Source organism: Dasypus novemcinctus, chromosome 13, assembly GCF_030445035.2.
Source record: "Dasypus novemcinctus isolate mDasNov1 chromosome 13, mDasNov1.1.hap2, whole genome shotgun sequence".
Taxonomy (NCBI): Eukaryota; Metazoa; Chordata; class Mammalia; order Cingulata; family Dasypodidae; genus Dasypus; species Dasypus novemcinctus.
In genome coordinates, this window is record NC_080685.1 from 96,114,994 (window position 1) to 96,132,816 (window position 17,823).

The 17,823-nt window shown below is 46.9% G+C and overlaps 1 pseudogene; it reads right to left on the bottom strand.

The window, feature by feature from the left end:
• Window positions 1-7,056: 7,056 nt before the first annotated feature.
• The window catches only part of LOC111759926 (caprin-1 pseudogene), a 38,126-nt pseudogene continuing 27,359 nt past the window's right edge, over window positions 7,057-17,823 (bottom strand).

Genomic DNA, 17,823 nt, shown 5'->3' on the forward strand with positions numbered 1-17,823 from the left:
TACCCAAATAGACAAAACAGTATTACTTCAACGTGTAATCAAAATGAAAATAATGAATGAGCTCTTTTACCTTTTTTGGGAGTACTAAGTCCTTTTTTTTTTTTAAATTTTAAAGATTTATTTATTTATTTATTTCTCTCCCCCACCCCCACCCCAGTTGTCTGTTCCCTGTGTCTATTTGCTGCGTCTTCTTTGTCTGCCTCTGTTGTTGTCAGCGGCACGGGAATCTGTGTTTCTTTTGTGTGTGTGTGTGTTGCGTCATCTTGTGTCAGCTCTCCGTGTGTGCGGCACCACTCCTGGGCAGGCTGCACTTTCTTTCACGCTGGGTAACTCTCCTTACGGGGTCCACTCCTTGCGTGTGGGGCTTTCAACACGGGGGACACCCCTGCGTGGCAGGGCACTCCTTGCACGCATCAGCACTGCGCATGCGCCAGCTGCACACAGGTCAAGGAGGCCCGGGGTTTGAGCCGTAGACCTCCCATGTGGTAGACGGACGCCCTAACCACTGGGCCAATTCCGCCGCCGGTACTAAATCTTTGCTGTCAGAAATCTATTTTACATTTACACCACGTCAGCTAGGACAAGACATATGTCAATAGCTATGTGGCTAGCGGGCACTGCGAGTGGACAGTGTAGGCCTGGGTCCTCGGGATTCCCACAATGCCTTGCACAGGGAAGCAGGCTCACAGCCACATTCCCTCTTGTCCTTGCCTGCGGGGCACCATGTTCTGGCTTCTTGTGGTGCCTCCAGCACAGCCTTCTATTTTAAGGCTGTGAGAACCCCAGGGAGAGCCCCTGCCCAGGCACTGGAAGGTGGACCTCTTGGGGCAGGCTGCCCCGCCTGCATCGCCCCTTTCTCCAGGAGGGCTTGTGGGGGCCGTACCTGAGTGAGCAGCCAGGGCCCAGCAGCCAGGGGAAGGGGAGGGGCTGCAGACAGTGGCACTCCCAGGAGTCGAAGGCCTTTGTCAGGCACAGAGCCGGGGCCTTTAATCCTCTGCTACCCACAGAGGGAGAATGTGGGTGGCAAGTGAGGTCTTGTCGGGGAAAATCCTGGCAGGAAGGTAAGCCACATGCCCGCGTAATCGCCGACTCCGCCACTCCCCTGCTTTGATGTAGTGCCTTGGTGCCAGGCAGGCCGGGTCAGGCCTGTGACCGACACAGCTCTGCCAGGGCGAGTGTGACTGGGTGTGGATGTGTGCGAGGGTCCTGACCCCCGCCAGGCCGCAGGTGCCTGTCTCTAAGGGGGAATGAGACCGTCCCCTAGGTTCACAGAAGCTGGGATGCAAATTCAGATGCGGGATTCAGGAAAGAGGACTGTGACAGAGGGGACCCCAAGGCTGTCCCTACCGTCTGGGGCAGGCGGCGCTGTACTCGGCATGCCCGCCCTCCCTCCCCGACTGCCCTCTGCTCGCTTGTGGAAGGGAAGGAGATGCATGACCACGGGGCTTTCCCCGACCACAGGGCCTGAGAGCTGCCCCAGGCAGACACGCAGGGAGGCACAGCCTGCTGAGAGCGAGCGGTCGTGGGCGGTTCCGGGCACAGAGAGCTCTAGGGGAGGTGACGTTTATGGGCCTGGACCTGTGCAAGGAGATGCAGCCTCAATGAGGCCCCCCTGGTGCTGGGGGTGGGGGTCACCAATTCAAAAGAAGCAGCATCACCTGCGGCCAGTTCTCAGGTCCCCGGTGGTTCCAGGAAATCGGCAAAGCCTGGACCGATGTCGCCACCGTCCCTCAGTCTTTAGAAAAAGGCAAAGTGAGCTGGTTAATTGATCTCTCACGTTTACAAAACATTTTACAGCTTACAAAAACTTTCACATCTAAAATTCTCCTCAGGATCCTAAGAGGTTGGGAGAGCAGGTAGTACCATCCTTACTTTACACAAGAGGAAGCTGTGACTTTGTTAACAAAGTGAAATGCAAGGAGCCGAGCCACGACAGACAGACAGGCAGGCCTTTCCAGCATGGGGTCCTCCAACGTCACCCCGCAAGGGGACCGTGGAGCAGGGCTCTCACAACCTGGGTGCCATGGACCCCCTGGAATATCTTATTAAATTTTTGAATCGTCTCCATGAATAACTTGAAAAGGATCCACAACTCCCTCACAATTTTACACCAAATACTGTTTGTCTATATATATTTTTTTTTAGACAAGGGGGAAGGGATCAGATTTTTAGTGGAGTCCATGATACCTAAAAGGTGAAGAATAATTGAACTGGCCCAACTCCTTTATTTAACAGATGAGGCAAGTGAAGGCCAGCGAGGGCCAGTGAATTGCCCAGGATCGCGCCGGCCTCCGGGCAGAGGCGGTTCTCCAGTGCCCAGGCAGACGCTCTTCCCTCTGTGCGCCGGCCCCATGAGGCCCGTGGATGCCTGAGCTGCTCGTGGCTCAGGGAGCCCCAGCTTGGGAAGCACCGGGCCCCTGCAAGGAGAGATGAAGGCTGAGTGTGGCCATGTCATCCCAGCTCCCTCCTAGGCAGCTGCGCAACCATGGCCACGATGCCTGACCTCTCTGGACTGTATCATTCTACCTTCTTGAACACTAGAGAGAGTCATCTCCTGACCTCCCTGCTCCTGAGGCCCCGAGGAGATGAAACGTGATGATGTTCCAGAGATGGGCCAGAGGCAGAGGAGGGAAGTACAGGGACCAGCAGAGGGCACGGAGACCCAAGGTGAGTGAGGCTGGGGCCCGCCTCTGGATAAACAATGGATGGTTTTGTTTGGTGGTTCCCTTTCATCTCCTGAGGTTAAATTTCCTCTGCCAAGAGCCCCTTCCCTCACACTCTCTGTGTGTAACAAAGGACTCCTCAAACTTTGCCCCTGCATCATCTGAACTGATTAGATTCCTTCTTTGAAACAAAACAAACCGAAGAGCTAGAATCCTCTCCATCTGGGTTCAGCATAATGGGCCTTATGAGGGATACCAGGAGGCCTGGAAAAACAGCCTCCAGGCTGAGCGTCCAGCACGGCTCCCAGAGCCTCACCGCGCATCTGGCTGCCAAGGGAGTCGCTGCCACCATCAGGAGCAGGAAGCGCCAGCTCCCAGCCACCCTGCGTCTGCTGGGATCTGGTGCCAGCAGGACAGGAAGACCCTGCCATGTCTCTGTCCCCAGGGAACTCTGCTCTGGGTCAATGGTGCATGTGATTGGTGAAACCTAAATGTCGTCCCTGCAGCAGGGGAAACTGGAAAATGTAGGTGGTTTTGCTTGTTAAACTTTTCACCATGAAGGTGGGATGGACACTCTGGGGAACTATTAAAATGTGAAACGATGTTGGGTAGCCACGAATGACACATGTCAATGATAATGCCCCTTAGGTTGCTGGGGACACTATTCCTAGAGGCAGTGTCTCTGTTTTGGGGAGTCTCTTGTTTTTAATTAAAAACAATTTTTAGAATTCATGTTGACTTCTGTATTGTATGTGTGTATATTTCTATTTATCTAGTAGCTATACAGACATAGGTATACATGTACACACATCTACTACAAATACACTATTCCTACTTATGCACACTGTGTATACAAAGATGTTTTATTTAACCTGACAATCTTGCTTCTCTGCAAATCTCTGAGTAGAACTGAGGCACTGAGGAGAATATTCCAGGTGTTTTTTCGTAACGCCAGCTGCGTACACATCCCAGGTCTACAGGAGCTTAGGAAGGGAGGCAGCGAAATGTACGGGAATCTGGAACAGGCCTGGTTTATGCCTGTAGTTGTTAATACCGCCTCTTTTCCTTCTCCAAAGTGTCCCTGTTTCGACGATGACCTGTATGGTCACGGTACTCTGGGGAACACCTGACAGGTCCTAGCCTCTGGGACGTGCCGGTAGCCGTCGATGCAGCCTGGCCGGGCAATCCCAACCGCTGGGCTCGAATCCCTGGGGAAACCCTGGGAATCGGTTGATTTGTTGTTACTCTCCCACTATCAAGGGCTGGGCTTCCAAGCCCCACCCACTCCCCAACCCGTCTAACGGAGACTTCTGGGGCTATGGCTTCCTAAATCCTGCTCCCCTGGAGCTAAGAATGTGTCACTCACAGAATCTCCTGCACAGTCTACTGTTCTATTGTCCTTGAAGAGTCACGTCCATCCTGCTGCTCAAAAATCTCCTCCTCTAGGAACCACCCTACCTAACCCCACCCTACTCTAGATGCGCATCCTTTCACATATAATGGACATCACTGGGCCTGAAATTCACCAGAGCCTGTTTCCACACTGTTTTTGTGTGAGTTTGATATTTGTTCCATTTTCTATAGTCTTCCACCCCCAACAGAGTAGGGACCCCAGGGTGAGGGACTATCTATGGGAATCCCTTCGTGCAGGGATTGGGTGTGCTGTGAGAGCGGGGGACTGTCTCCAGTATCGAACGGGGCTCCCCAAGGATAGGACTTCTATAATCGGGAAGACAAAAATGTAGTCTCCTTCTTGCCTCTGACTCCCCTTCGGTGTCAGATGTTACCTGCTGAGGTCCAAGGGAAAGTGTAAGTTGGAGGCTTGCTCCCCCAGCTTTCCACCCACTTGATAGGCGTGGAGGGGTGAGATTTGTCCCTGCTACTCCCCCTCAAAGCAGGTCTGATTTTTCCAGTCGACCCAGGCCTGCAGGCTGCAGAGCAGACTCTGTGCTTAATGAAGCACATTCTCCATCTGTGGTCTGGCCCTCCTGGCAGCTCCAGCTGCCTGGGGCCTGGCTTTGGGGAAAGCAGTAAAGAAGTTCCCTCATCCTTGGCCTCCTGCTCCCTCCCACACACACCAGGGGACCCACGCCCCCACAGCCAGCCCTACCCTGCCCATTTGAAGCTAATGAGATCCAGGCCCGCACCAGAGCTGCCCTGATCGGGCTGACCTATTTAATTAAAACAGCAGCTTCCAAAAGTGGAGGTTCTGCTCCAAGGCTCAGCCGTGGCCACCAAGACAGACTCTGGCTCTCTCTGGCCAGCTCGGCCTTTGGCCACTGTTCTCAGTCCCTGACTTTCTTCTCTCTCCCAGCTTCCCCCTCCTCCTTTTTCCAACATCTGTGTCCAGAAAGGAAGAAAAACCCTGTTTGGACTGGCCTCCTTCCATCCATCATTTTTCCCCCCCTTTCAAACGTCTTGTCTAAAGCAGAGTCAGTTACATAAACATTCCACCTCTTTCCATAAATTGGCTGCAGTTTCTGAACAATAGAGTTACTGTGAAGGAGAAAAGGGAGCTCAAGGCTACACCCCACGAGTGCTGGTCACCCAGCCAAAGAGAACCAGAGACTCATTCTTTGAAAGAACCAAAGAGGAAATCCAGAATCTTCAGGCGAGACCTTTTCTGTTGTGTTTGGAACAGTTTCCTTGCCGCCCCTTCTTGCCCTGCCCCTCCTATGGCTGGCTTTCCAGCTCTCTAGCTTCAAGCTGTTTGAGCCAATGCCCAATTTCTGTTTTTTCCTAAACCGTCTGACAGTGCATGTCACTGTGCATCCCTGTCCCCGGGGCAGAGAGTGGACGGTGGTAGTGGTGGTGGTGGTGGGGTGTGTGTGTGTGTGTTCGTGTGTGAATGTGTCTTTTGGCACGATTTTTGGAGGCACACCCTGAAGATTTTGTTGCCGTTTTCTTTAAATAGAAACAGTTGGATCTCACTAATTCAGACCAGTTGGAGAAAAGTCCAGAGGGAAAGAATGAAAAGTCTGGCTTAACAAAATACTTTTAAACGTAGGTTTTCTTACCTCTCCCAATTGCATCAAGTTACTGGAACTGGACTTACCACGTTGGCAGATAAATCCTGCCAAGCCTGCTTCATGATTAGATAAAGATCACTTATTGTCATCATTTCAAATATCTAATTAAATGTGAAGGCTACTCGGTGTGAAAGCACATTTTTTCTAAATAGGTCAGATATCTTCCACATTAGCTGTACTTCTTAGTGGCACAGTGAGCTGTTTTCTCAGCCAGACTGTATGCTCTTTAAGGACAAGTTCCATATCTTATTCAATTTGCTATCCACTGCTTATCATAGCTCCTGCTGCATAGTAAGTATGTGAAATGCATGCCGAATAGTGGGTGGATGGATGGATAGTTTGATGAAACGAGAGAGGCAGGAGTGGAGTGATGAGCAAGGAATCTTGGTAGGGGAGGTTTGAAGGAAACTTCTGTTGACCTCACCCTGATGAATGGGGAGAAGGAGAAAAGAGCTGTGTCAGAGCAAAAGCATGTAACTGCGAGTATTGTTGTCAGCTCCCACAGCAAGAGGCAGGAGATGGAAAGGCAGAGATGGTTGGGGCAGTGAGTGAGTGATGGGACTCGGGGAAGCAGGGGTGACGAAGGCTGTTGAAAAGTTTGTGTGGGAAGACTCATCACGTGAATGGGTCTGTGAGCAGGTAGATGAGGGTATAAAAAAAAGTGAAAAGAGATTAATCTCCTTCGGTAAAGAAAGTTCAGGGGGTGTGCTGTGCCAGTTAAGATGCTTTGGGTTGCAAGTAACAGAAAATTTAGTTCAGTTGGCTTACACCTGTTGTTCTCAACAGGGGGGCGATTTTGCCCTTCTTGGGACATTTAGCAATATCTGAAGACATGGTCACAACTGGGTAAGGGGGTTAAAACTGGGGGTAAAGGCCAGAGATACTGCTTAATATTCTACAATGTACATGACAGCTCCCCACAACAAAGAATTATGCAGCCAAAACGTCAGTAGCGGCATTGTTAAGAAACCCTGGCTTAAACCAATTCAGAACAATTCTAGAGTATTTTACCTGCTCGTCGGGGAGGTGGGTTCTCCCCATCAGTGGGCTATGCCTCTGCCATTTATGGGGACTTTGTTCCCTTAGGACCACGAGAGAAGACAGTGGCTAAGGATCACATTTTCACCCAACAATATCCTCTTGTCTCTCTCCCCCCTCTCTCTCTCTTATTTATTTTTTTAAGAATTAAAATAGTTTCCTTCCATATCCAGGCAATTGTAGTCCTGTCTTTAAGTGATGAAAACAGTGTCTTTACAATAAGTCTTCTGAAAAGGAGAACAAATAGATAGTACCTGTTGTCGTCACGTATGATGGTACATGGCCCAAAGTGGTTTTGGCTATTAAACATAATTGCATGCATCAGACTAATTCACTTGTAGAGTGTTTATTTGTGGGGTGTCCCTCTACTGGGTCTTGGGGGCCCTCCATGACCTTGTGAGTCTCCCTATGGTCAACTCTGCTGGAGCCTTGCTTGAAATTCTGCTGATATCCATCTACTGAGAGGCAGGGTAGTCCCGGGAGCACTGAAATGAGGCTGCCTATAACCACCCCTGAAGGTGTTAGAGAAGAAGATCCTGTCCTCCTGTGAATTCACTGGAAGGGTCCCAGGATCCATTCATCAAGCCTCTTGTGCCTGGGAACATCCACAATGCACCATGGCTGTTGTAATAGGGCTGGATGCTACATGGAAATCCAATGTTCTGCTGGGGAGGCTTTTGGTGGTCCCATCACTGACGGGGCTGGCCCTGGGTGCCATGGGAAGTGCCAACCACTGTTTGAAGTTGCTCTTACTGAAGTTCTGTTTCAGAACTAGAAGATCTTTGAGCTCTGGTTTTAACTGGTCTGGTATTGATTTTGCTGCTTTAAAGTTTCTGGTTCATTAACAGGAGGAAGTGGGACAGTCATACTGAACTTTGAATGGATTGGAATGCAGTTGCATTTACGTTAATTCTACCACTTGGTAAAGGTTTGCTTGTTCCAACCTGGAATACCTGAGGCTTCTGAGAAGCAGCAGGAAGGGATGATGCTGCTGTAACTTGGTCTGTATTTAAAGAGAGTGCTGCCTTAATCTGGTCAATTGGTCTTTTGTGGTCATTGCTCTGTAGCATGAGAAGGTTGATAAAAGGGTTGCCATCTGTGCTTGTGAATGAAACCAAAGGAAGCTGTGTACAGGAACGTGGTAAGGTTGAACAAGTCAAGATTCCGAATGAACTAACTAGCGGGCAAACCAGCTGGGACATGTCCAGGTTTTATGTTGGATTTATGGTTTGTGCAGACACAGTGGCATAATCAAGTGTCTGGTTTCCAAGATCCAGCAATGAATACTGTGTGAAATTATAGGACCTCTGCATTTGCACCATGAGGTCCTGAACTCACTGTCTTGTCACAAAGGATCTACCCGAGCCACTGAATTCAAAGAGCGGGGCTCTGGTAGTGAAGGAGATGCAGCCTGTGGTTTACCACCCGTACTGTGTCAACTGTCCACTCATTTACCAGCTCCTTTTTAACTGCTGCTGAAATGTGTTTCTGCCATAAATTGTCTATGTACATACTCTGTTGATTCAATTTCCCTTTGTTCAGTGTACTCTTCTGCTGGCTCAAGTTCAGCTTCAGCTACCTGGTCTTCAACTGTAGATGCTGAGGCTGCCTCCTCTTCCTCACAAAGTCCATTCTGTCAAAATACTTTGACTGGAGAACATGCTCAGCAATTTCCTTTAATGCTTTATAGGTTGTTCAACATACAGACTTTTCTTTCCCTTCCAGCAAGTCTCACAGGTGAATGGAGACCTTGTCATACTGCTCATGCAGCCTCAAGATCATGGCCCGTTCCGGGTCAACTGTCATAGAATTCCCCAACAATGACACTTCCTCTTCGGACAGTATTGGCACTTCATTCAATCCTCGTTTCAGATCAGTTTTCACCTCATCATCTCCCGATTTGTACAAAATATATTGCAGCTCAAGTACGGGTTTAAGACATTTCTGTTCCACTTTTTCTCACATAAGCGGCTCCAGATGCATTGCCTTCTTTATTGTTTTTTTGAATATCTTGACTTAATGCCATGAAACTCCTCTGTAATTCTTTTGCAATCTTCCTGGTACTCAGACACTGCTTGCAGCTGATCTGGATTAAACCTTTCCCCTGTGTTCATTTGTTCCTGGTGATCATCAAGTTCTTGTGGATCACCCCAAGAATCGGCTTCACGGTCTCAGTCTGGACAGTGCCAGTGTGGCTTGTGGGGTGCTGAGAATCTGGTGCAACTGCCCAGGCCCCTCCCTCGCTCCCGCTGGAACCCCAAAGGGGGCAGTGGTCCTGGTGATTTGCTGCTGCTTCCACTGTGGCTGGTGGTGGAGGGCACCTTTAGAGCCCGAGCAGAGAGAAGAAAAAGGGGGAGGAAAGACAAGAGTGATGAGTCAAGGCCCTCCGGTCTCTTTCTAAAACTCATCTTCCTTTCATGTCTCTCACTGGCCTGTGCTCTGTGCCTGATCCTGCACTGGTCCTGGGCAGGGGATTTCCATGATTAGTTCAAACTAATCAAAATGTCTCACCATTGCTCCACCCTGGTGCTGGCGTAAGGGCTTTGACACCTGAAGAAAATTTATATTCTGTTAGAAATGAAATGTGTCTCCTGGGAAGGGGCTAGGGTACAAAGTAGCCAACTCCTACCTGGCCCTGTGGGGTTCACCACGGGGTCTCCCTGGCAGATTAGGATCATGAAACTGAGAAATGTGCTCCGGCCCTTAAGGCTGGAGCCTGTTGCTCAGTTATCTGCTTTAATCCACTTCCCTTCCCCCAAGCTATTAATTTCACAAAGGACAGATATTTACTTGATGCCTTCTCTCTGGGCAAAACAGACATAGTTTCTGCCAACGTGGACCTGGAGCTTCTGATCTTGTAGAGATGTTACTCAAATTAGCTCATGGATGACATGTAATTAAAGAGATATGCCATGATTAAAAAGGATAAATACTGTATGATGGTGCTACTATGAGCCAAATAGACTGTGAAACATATTGTATGATTCAAAAAAAATTTATATGTATCCAGTAAAAAAAAAAAAGAAAAAGTAAATGGACCTAAGACAGCATGTAACAGAGGACTTTATGTGGGGGCTGGGGAGAGTCAGGAAAGGTTCCCTTGGTTGAGTTAAGATCTGAAGAGTGAGTAAAAATTAGCTAGGTGAAAGGTGGAGCATGGAGGAGTTTTTCCTGGGATGATGACTGTGCATGCAATCCCTCTGGCACACAGCACAATTCAGAAACTGGTAAAGGGCACTTGGATTGCAGTGTGAAGAACAAATTGGAGAGAGTCAAGAATAGATTTGGAGGGAGGATTGGGGAAAGATGGTGGAATAGAGAGCTCCAGGAATCAGTCCCTCCACCAAAACAACTATTGAATTGGCAGGAACTGTCTGAATCAACTATTTTGAAATTCTGGAGTCTAGTGGAACATTATGCGGCATATAAGAGGAGGAGCTGGAGGAAGAGGCTGGTAAATTGCCATAAATATCAGTGAGTTTCACCCTCCCTGCAGTGGCTGCTATTCCTGTTCCCCCAGCCTCCTGGCAGGCAGCAGTGGGGACTGGAACTTAGGCTCCTGGGTCAGCTTGCGGGCACCAGGAAGGAATATAAAGACCTGGTCTTGGCTCAATGGATAGAGCATCCGCTTACCACATGGGGGGTCCGCAGTTCAAATCCTGGGCCTCCTTGACTTGTGTGGAGTTGGCCCACACGCAGTGCTGATGCGCGCAAGGAACTCTATGCCACGCAGGGGTGTCCCCCACATAGGGGAGCCTCACATGCAAGGAGCGTGCCCTGTAAGGAGAGCTGCCTAGCACAAAAACAGGTTCAGCCTGCCCCGTAGTGGTGCTGCACACACGGAGAGCTGACACAACAAGATGATGCAACTAAAAGAAACACAGATTCCCAGTGCCGCTGACAAGAATAGAAGCGGTCACAAAAGAACACACAGTGAATGGACACAGAGAACAGATAACTGGGGTGGAGGATGGGGAGAAAAATAAATAAAAAATAAATGAATCTTAAAAAAAAAAGACCTGGTTCTCTGAACTATGGGGTGTGTGGTCTGATCGCCAATCCCTGCATTTGATCAGCTCCTCCAGATCCCTGGGGGCTGGCTCTGAGGGCAGCCATTGTTTCAACTCCCCTCAGGTAAAGGTGGCAGAGGAATTTTCCAGACTGAAACTTTCTGGGCAAGTGCTGAAAATGCAGCTTCAAAGGCCATAGAAGAAACTCCTGGAGCACTTGACCTCTCCCCCATCCCTTTCACAATGTGGGGTGGAGTCAGTTTGCACCCCCATCGTTGGTCCCTGGTCCTGTTGCACTAGTCTCTGTGCACATATTTGGGTGCCTATATGTCACTGCCAATCCATCAGGTGGAAGTCTTTTTAGAGACAGGCCCAGGGCACTTGCCTCAAGTTTGTCTTGAGAGTAGAGAGGCAGCTTGCAGACAGCTGGGACAGAGCAAATTGAAGCAGCCTGTGGCAGAGGATGACCTTCATTAAGTTTACAAGAGAGCACCTAGGAGGGGGCAAAAGTATATTACAAAGGGCAGGAGGGGGCATTCATTTGAACTCCTATAAACTGTACATCTAAGAATCCCTGGGACCTCTAGTAAGTACAAGGTCAGGAACAGAAGCAGGTGCCATGGCTGCATGGGCTTAGATATGACAAAGGACCCTGCACTTCACGCTTTCCTTGGGCCTATCTTCTTCGTAAGAAGGATAAGCTCTGCAAGAGATCACCAGCCAAAACACAGTCAATTTGCGAAGGAATTGAATGGTACTTTTTACTTTGGTTTGTTTGTTTTGGTTACCTCCTGGCATTTAAGAAAATCTCTGTCATGTCACTATCTAGACACATACTTAAGAAACAAGACAGTTCAGTGTCTAAGTCCCAGGGTTAACACTTTAAACTATTAAAATGTACAGTGCACATCGAAAGATTACAAGACAAACAACGAAATAGGAAATGATGGCCTATCCAAAGGAATAGGATAAAAATCCGCAAACCATCAATTGAGAGGACCAGACTCTGGAATTACTGGACAAAGACTTTCAGAGAAATGATCTTCAATATGCTCAAGGGGAAAAAGAAAACATAGATAAAGAACTAAAGGACAAGAGGAAAACAACAAATGAACAGTTTGGGAACCTCTTTGAGATTCTCAGTAGGAACCAAAGAGAAGTACTGAAGTTGAAGAACAAAATAACTAAAACGAAAAATTCCCTAGATGATTTCAAGAGCTGATTGGTGGAGGTAGTAGAAAGAATCCAGTGATCTTGAAGACAAATCAATTGAAATTATTTAGGTTGAGGAGCAGAAAGAAAAAGAATTAAAAAAGAATGAATAGGGAAACGGACTTGGCCCAGTGGTTAGGGCATCCGTCTACCACATGGGAGGTCTGCGGTTCAAACCCCGGGCCTCCTTGACGTATGTGGAGCTGGCCCATGCGCAGTGCTGATGCGTGCAAGGAGTGCCCTGCCACACAGGGGTGTCCCCCACGTAGGGGAGCCCCACGTGCAAGGAGTGCGCCCCGTAAGGAGAGCCGCCCAGCGCGAAAGAAAGTGCAGCCTGCCCAGGAATGGCGCCGCCCACACTTCCCGCGCCGCTGACGACAACAGAAGCGGACAAAGAAACAAGACGCAGCAAATAGACACCGAGAACAGACAACGGGGTGTGTGTGTGTGTGTGTGTGTGTGGAATTAAATAAATGAATAAATAAATCTTTTAAAAAAAAAAAAAGTATGAATAGAGCCTAAGAGACCTCTGGTGGGACACCAGAAAAATTTGTGGTTTTTTTTTTTCAGGCTACCATGCAACAAATCCTTTATGAACATTTGAACAGGGTCAGCTATTACTGAAACTGGTAAGATCAAAACTTATATCAGAACAAGCGACTAGTGCAGAGTAAAACCATAAGTGTTATGGGAGTCCCAGCAGAAGGTAGAGCAAAAGGGATATAAGAAATATTCAAAGAAATAATGGCATAAAACTTCCCAAATTTAACAAAAGATATTTAAGAAGCCCAACTGATCCCAAAGAGGATAAACTCAAAGAGACACATAGCTATCAAATTGTCCAATACCACACACAAATAGAGAATTCTGAAAACTGCAAGAGATAAGTAGTGAGTTTATATAAGGGAATCCCAATAAGATTAAGGGTCAATTTCTTATCAGAAACCATGGAGGCAAGAAGATAAGGGTACAAAATATTTAAAGTACTGAAAGAAAACAATTGTCAAACAACAAGCATCAGAAGGAAAATATATAAATGGGACTCATCAAGATTAATAACTTTTGTGCACAAAAGGAATTTATTATGAAAGTAAAAAGACAACCTACAAAATGGGAGAAAATATTTGGAAAGCATATATCCAGTAAGGTTTTAATATCCAAGATATGTAAATAAATCCTACAAGTCAAGAACAAAAAGACAAACAACCCAATGTAAAAATGGGCAAATACTGGAATATGCATTTCTCCAAAGAAAATATACAAATGGCCAAAAAGCACATGAATAAATGCTCAACATCATTGGCTATTAGGAAAAGTCTGTCAAACCCACAATGAGATACCATTTCACACCCAAAAGAATGACTACTATTAAAAGGACAGAAAATTACAGGTGTTGAAGAGGATGTGGAAAAGTAGGAACACTCGTTCATTGCAGGTAGGAATGTAAAATGGTGTAGGTGCTATGGAAAACAATTTTTCAATTTCTCAGAAAGTTAAGTATAGAACTACCATATGACCCAGAAATCCCATTTCTAGGTATATACCCAAAATGTGCAAATGTCAAATAGATACTTACACACTGATGTTCATAGCAGCATTATTCACAATTGTCAAATGATGGAAGCAACCCAAGTGTCCATCAACTGATGAACAGATAAATAAAAAATATGATATATGCATAAAATGGAATACTATTTAGCCTTAAAAACAAATTAAGGTTTTTTGTTTTTTTTTTTTAAGATTTATTTTATTGATTTCTCTCCCCTTCCCACCCCCCACCCCCCCGTCTCCTCTCTGTGTCAACTTGCTGTGTTCTTCTGTGTCTGCTTGCACCCTCAGTGACACCGGGAAACTACATCTCTTTTTTGTTACGTCATCTTGCTACGTCAGCTCTCCATGTGTGCAGTGCCACTCCTGGGCGGGCTGTGCTTTTTTTTCATGCGAGGCGTTTCTCCTTGTAGGGTGCACTCCTTGTGCGTGGGGCACCCCCACACAGGGGCACCCCTGCGTGGCACGGTACTCCTTGCCTGTGGCAGTTCTGCACATGGGCCAGCTCACCACATGGGTCAGGAGGCCCTGGGTATTGAACCCTGGACCCTCCCATATGGTAGGTGGATGCTCTATCAGCTGAGCCACGTCTGCTTCCCACAAATGAAGTTTTAATACATGCAACAACATGGATGAACTTTGAAGACACCATGTTGGGTGAAATAAGCCAGACACAAAAGGACAAATATTGTATGATCTCAGTGATATGAAATAATTAGAATAAGCAGGTTCACAGAGTCAGACACAAGAATATAAATTACCAGGGGCCAGAGTGGGGGTGGGGAGTGGGGAATTAATGCTTAAATCGTACAGAGTTTCCAAATGGGATTCTGGAAAAGTTCTGGTAAATGGATGGTGGGTGTATTAGTCAACCAAAAGGATGCTGATGCAAAATACCAGAAATCTGCTGGTTTTTATAAAGGGTATTTATTTGGGGTAGGAGCTTACAAGTACCAGGCCATAAAGCATAAGTTACTTCCCTCACTAAAGTCTATTTTTACATGTTGGAGCAAGATGGCTGCCGACATCTGTGAGGGTTCAGGCTTCCTGGGTTCCTCTCTTCTCGGGTCTTGCTTCTCTTTAGGCTCAGGGTTCCTCTCTTCCCAGGGCTTGCTTCTCTTTCTTCTATGTATTTCCTTCCTGGGACTCCAGCTTAAGACTTCAGCATCAGGGAAGTGGACTTGGCCCAGTGGATAGGGTGTCCATCTACCACATGGGAGGGCCATGGTTCAAACCCCAGGCCTCCTTGACCCGCGTGGAGCTGGCCCACATGCAGTGCTGATGCATGCAAGGAGTGCCGTGCCACACAGGGATGTCCCCACGTAGGGGAGCCCCACGCGCAAGGAGTGCGCCCCATAAGGAGAGCCGCCCAGGGCGAAAGAAAGTGCAGCTTGTCCAGGGATGGCGCTGCACACACGGAGAGCTGACACAACAAGATGATGCAACAAAAAGAAACACAGATTCCTGTGCCGCTGACAACAACAGAAACGGTCAAAGAAAAATGCGCAGCAAATGAACACAGAGAGCAGACAACGGGGGGTTGGGGGTGAAGGGAAGAGAAATAAATAAAAAGTAAATCTTTAAAAAAAAAAAAAAGACTTCAGCATCAAACTTCAACATCAAAAACCTTCCAGCATCGAAAAACTCCAACTCTGTCCTTTGCCATGCCTTTTATTTGTGAGTCGCCACCTACCAAGGGGCAGGGACTCAACACCCTACTGATGAGGCCCAGTCAAAGCCCTAATCATAATTTAATCATGCCCAGGTACAGACCAATTTAGACAAACACAATCTAATATCTATTTTTGTAATTCATAACTATATCAAACTGCTGCAGTGGGGATGGTAGCACAACATAATGAATGTAATTAACAGCACTATTCAAATATTTGAATGTGGTTAAAAGGGGAATTTTTAGGTTGTAATTATGTTACTAGAATAAAAATTTTAAAATCAACCTAAGACTATACGACACAAGCAGTGAACCGTAATGTGTGGACTATAGTTAATAATACAGTTATAAAAGTATACTGTCATCAATTGTAACAACTGTAACACACTAATGCAAGATGTTAACCATAGGACGGTATATGGAAACTCTGTATTTTATGCATTATTTTTCTGTAAATGTACAATTCCTTTAGTAAAAAAATAAAATATAAAATTTTAAAAATGGTAGATTTAGGGAGACAGGGAACAACTATAGGAGTAGAGGCATATGAGGAGTGATTGTGGTTTGGACCAGGAAGGTAGTAGAGATAAAGAGAGGTTGTTAGATTTGAGAGACATTTAAGAGATAAAATTGACGTAATTTTAGTGAATTCGTTGTGGTCAGGAGGGAGAAGAAAGGGTTAAGGATGATTCCCAACTTTTTGGATTGTGAAAATGGTTGGAGTTATTTACTAAGTTAGAAAACACTGGGCTCCCTTAGGATAAAGCTAACTGCCACAGAAGATCAGACAAGCACTTTATCTTCCCTGTAGCATGTCCTGTTTTCAGGCCCAGTTACAATGTCTGCCCCATTGTAACTGGCAAGGAACTGTATGAATTTTCTTTCCCTGGACTCCACATGGTGTTGTTTAGGAGGAAACTGGGAGATGTGCTGCCTCGTGCATCCCTAACTTCCACACCTTAGCCAAGAGCTCTGTTGGCTTTTCTTTGGATGGCTTTTTGGGTGCTGCCCACGCATCCTGAGTCTGCAAGGGCAGATTTCAGCCACAGTGGTCTCCTCACAGGCTATTCTCTTCTTACTTTTTGATGCTTGGGCTCCTCTTCCTCCTTCCATCTATCTCACTCACCACTGAGGTCCACTTCAAGACTCTATTTCTCCATGGAGAAACCCACTCCAACCCTTATGGTTCCTCTTATCCACTGAGGTCTTGCCCTAAGCTTGACTCTGTCCCTTATATGGTTCTGACAGGCCCATGATCTACGTGCCCTCTTTAATCTTCCCATCCAAGATGCAACCTCCCTGAAAGAGGACCAGGATTGAGATGCTGTCTATATCTTCACAGAGACTCTGAACAGAGCTCAGCATTGGGCTAAGCAAACAGCAGGGTCCTAATATTTGTTGCATCCATCAAATGAATTGATATAGAGCCTGCCTATGTTCTCCCACACTTGCCCCAGACAATGTGTCCTGTGAGCCTGTAGCAGTAGCTGGATCCAGAATAGGGATGCGGGCTTATTATCCAAGAACCTGCTTGTGGAGCTCCTGGGAAATATCAGTGGCAGAGGCCCTTTCTGTACTCAGGAAGCTTAGGGTTCAGTGTGGGGATGGGAAAAGGGAATATGGCTCCCCATATTCAGAAACACCCCAACCAAAGTATGCAGGACACGTTGACCCACCAAGTTTCATGAGTTCATTTAAACCTGTACACAGAATGAAGGATGGACCGAGGTAGCATTGCCCTCTCTCATAGTATTTTTTCCAAGCAAAATGTCTTGAACCTGATTTGGGAGATGTTAAGAAGCATGACTGGTTAGCTGTATTACCTTGTACAAATCACTTAAGCCCTCTGAGCCTCAGTTTTCTGTTCTTAAGATTTTAAGATGAGAATGATAATACCCATTACATGCCTATCTCTAAGCCAAACTCAACATATAAATGCACTACCTTCCACCACCACCCCCCACCCCTGGGGTGGGACATGACTCCTGAGGATGAGCCTCCCTGGCACTGAGGGATTATTACCAAGCACCAACTAACAATGCAACTAGAAAAAGACCTTGACCAAAACGGGGAAAAGGTAAAGATAAATGAGTTTATATGGCTAAGAGACTTCAAAGTGAGTTGGATGGTCATTCCAGAGATTACCCTTATGCACGTCTCAGTAGGATCTCATTGACTGCCACGGTAAATATTGCCTCAAATAGCAGGGCTCCTGAGGGCTCTGGAGATATCCAGACACTACAGGCAGGACTGACAGCTCAGAAATTTGGCACCTTGCCAGTGGGTCCTACCTTGGAATTTACGCTCTCCAGTGTGACAGATTGGATTCAGTTGTGGTTTCCCTACACATGGCTTTTCTGCCCCTTCTATTTGAACCTAGAGTTAGTACTAGAGTTGATAGGTTTATGTCCAAGATACTTCTATCTTTGGGATTTCCATGTGCCAATTGGGCCCTGAATCTCAAGAGAATTTCAACACCTACTCTCCAGTTCAATGGACTCACCAAGGAAAACAAACAAGGAAAAGATGATGAACAATGACCATTCCAAGGAACAGAGAGAGTCTACAACAGTAAGCAAGATAGTCTCATCTATTTGCCTTATAGAGTCTAAGCCCCCTCTCAATTAGAGGTGGAATGGGCATCACCATCC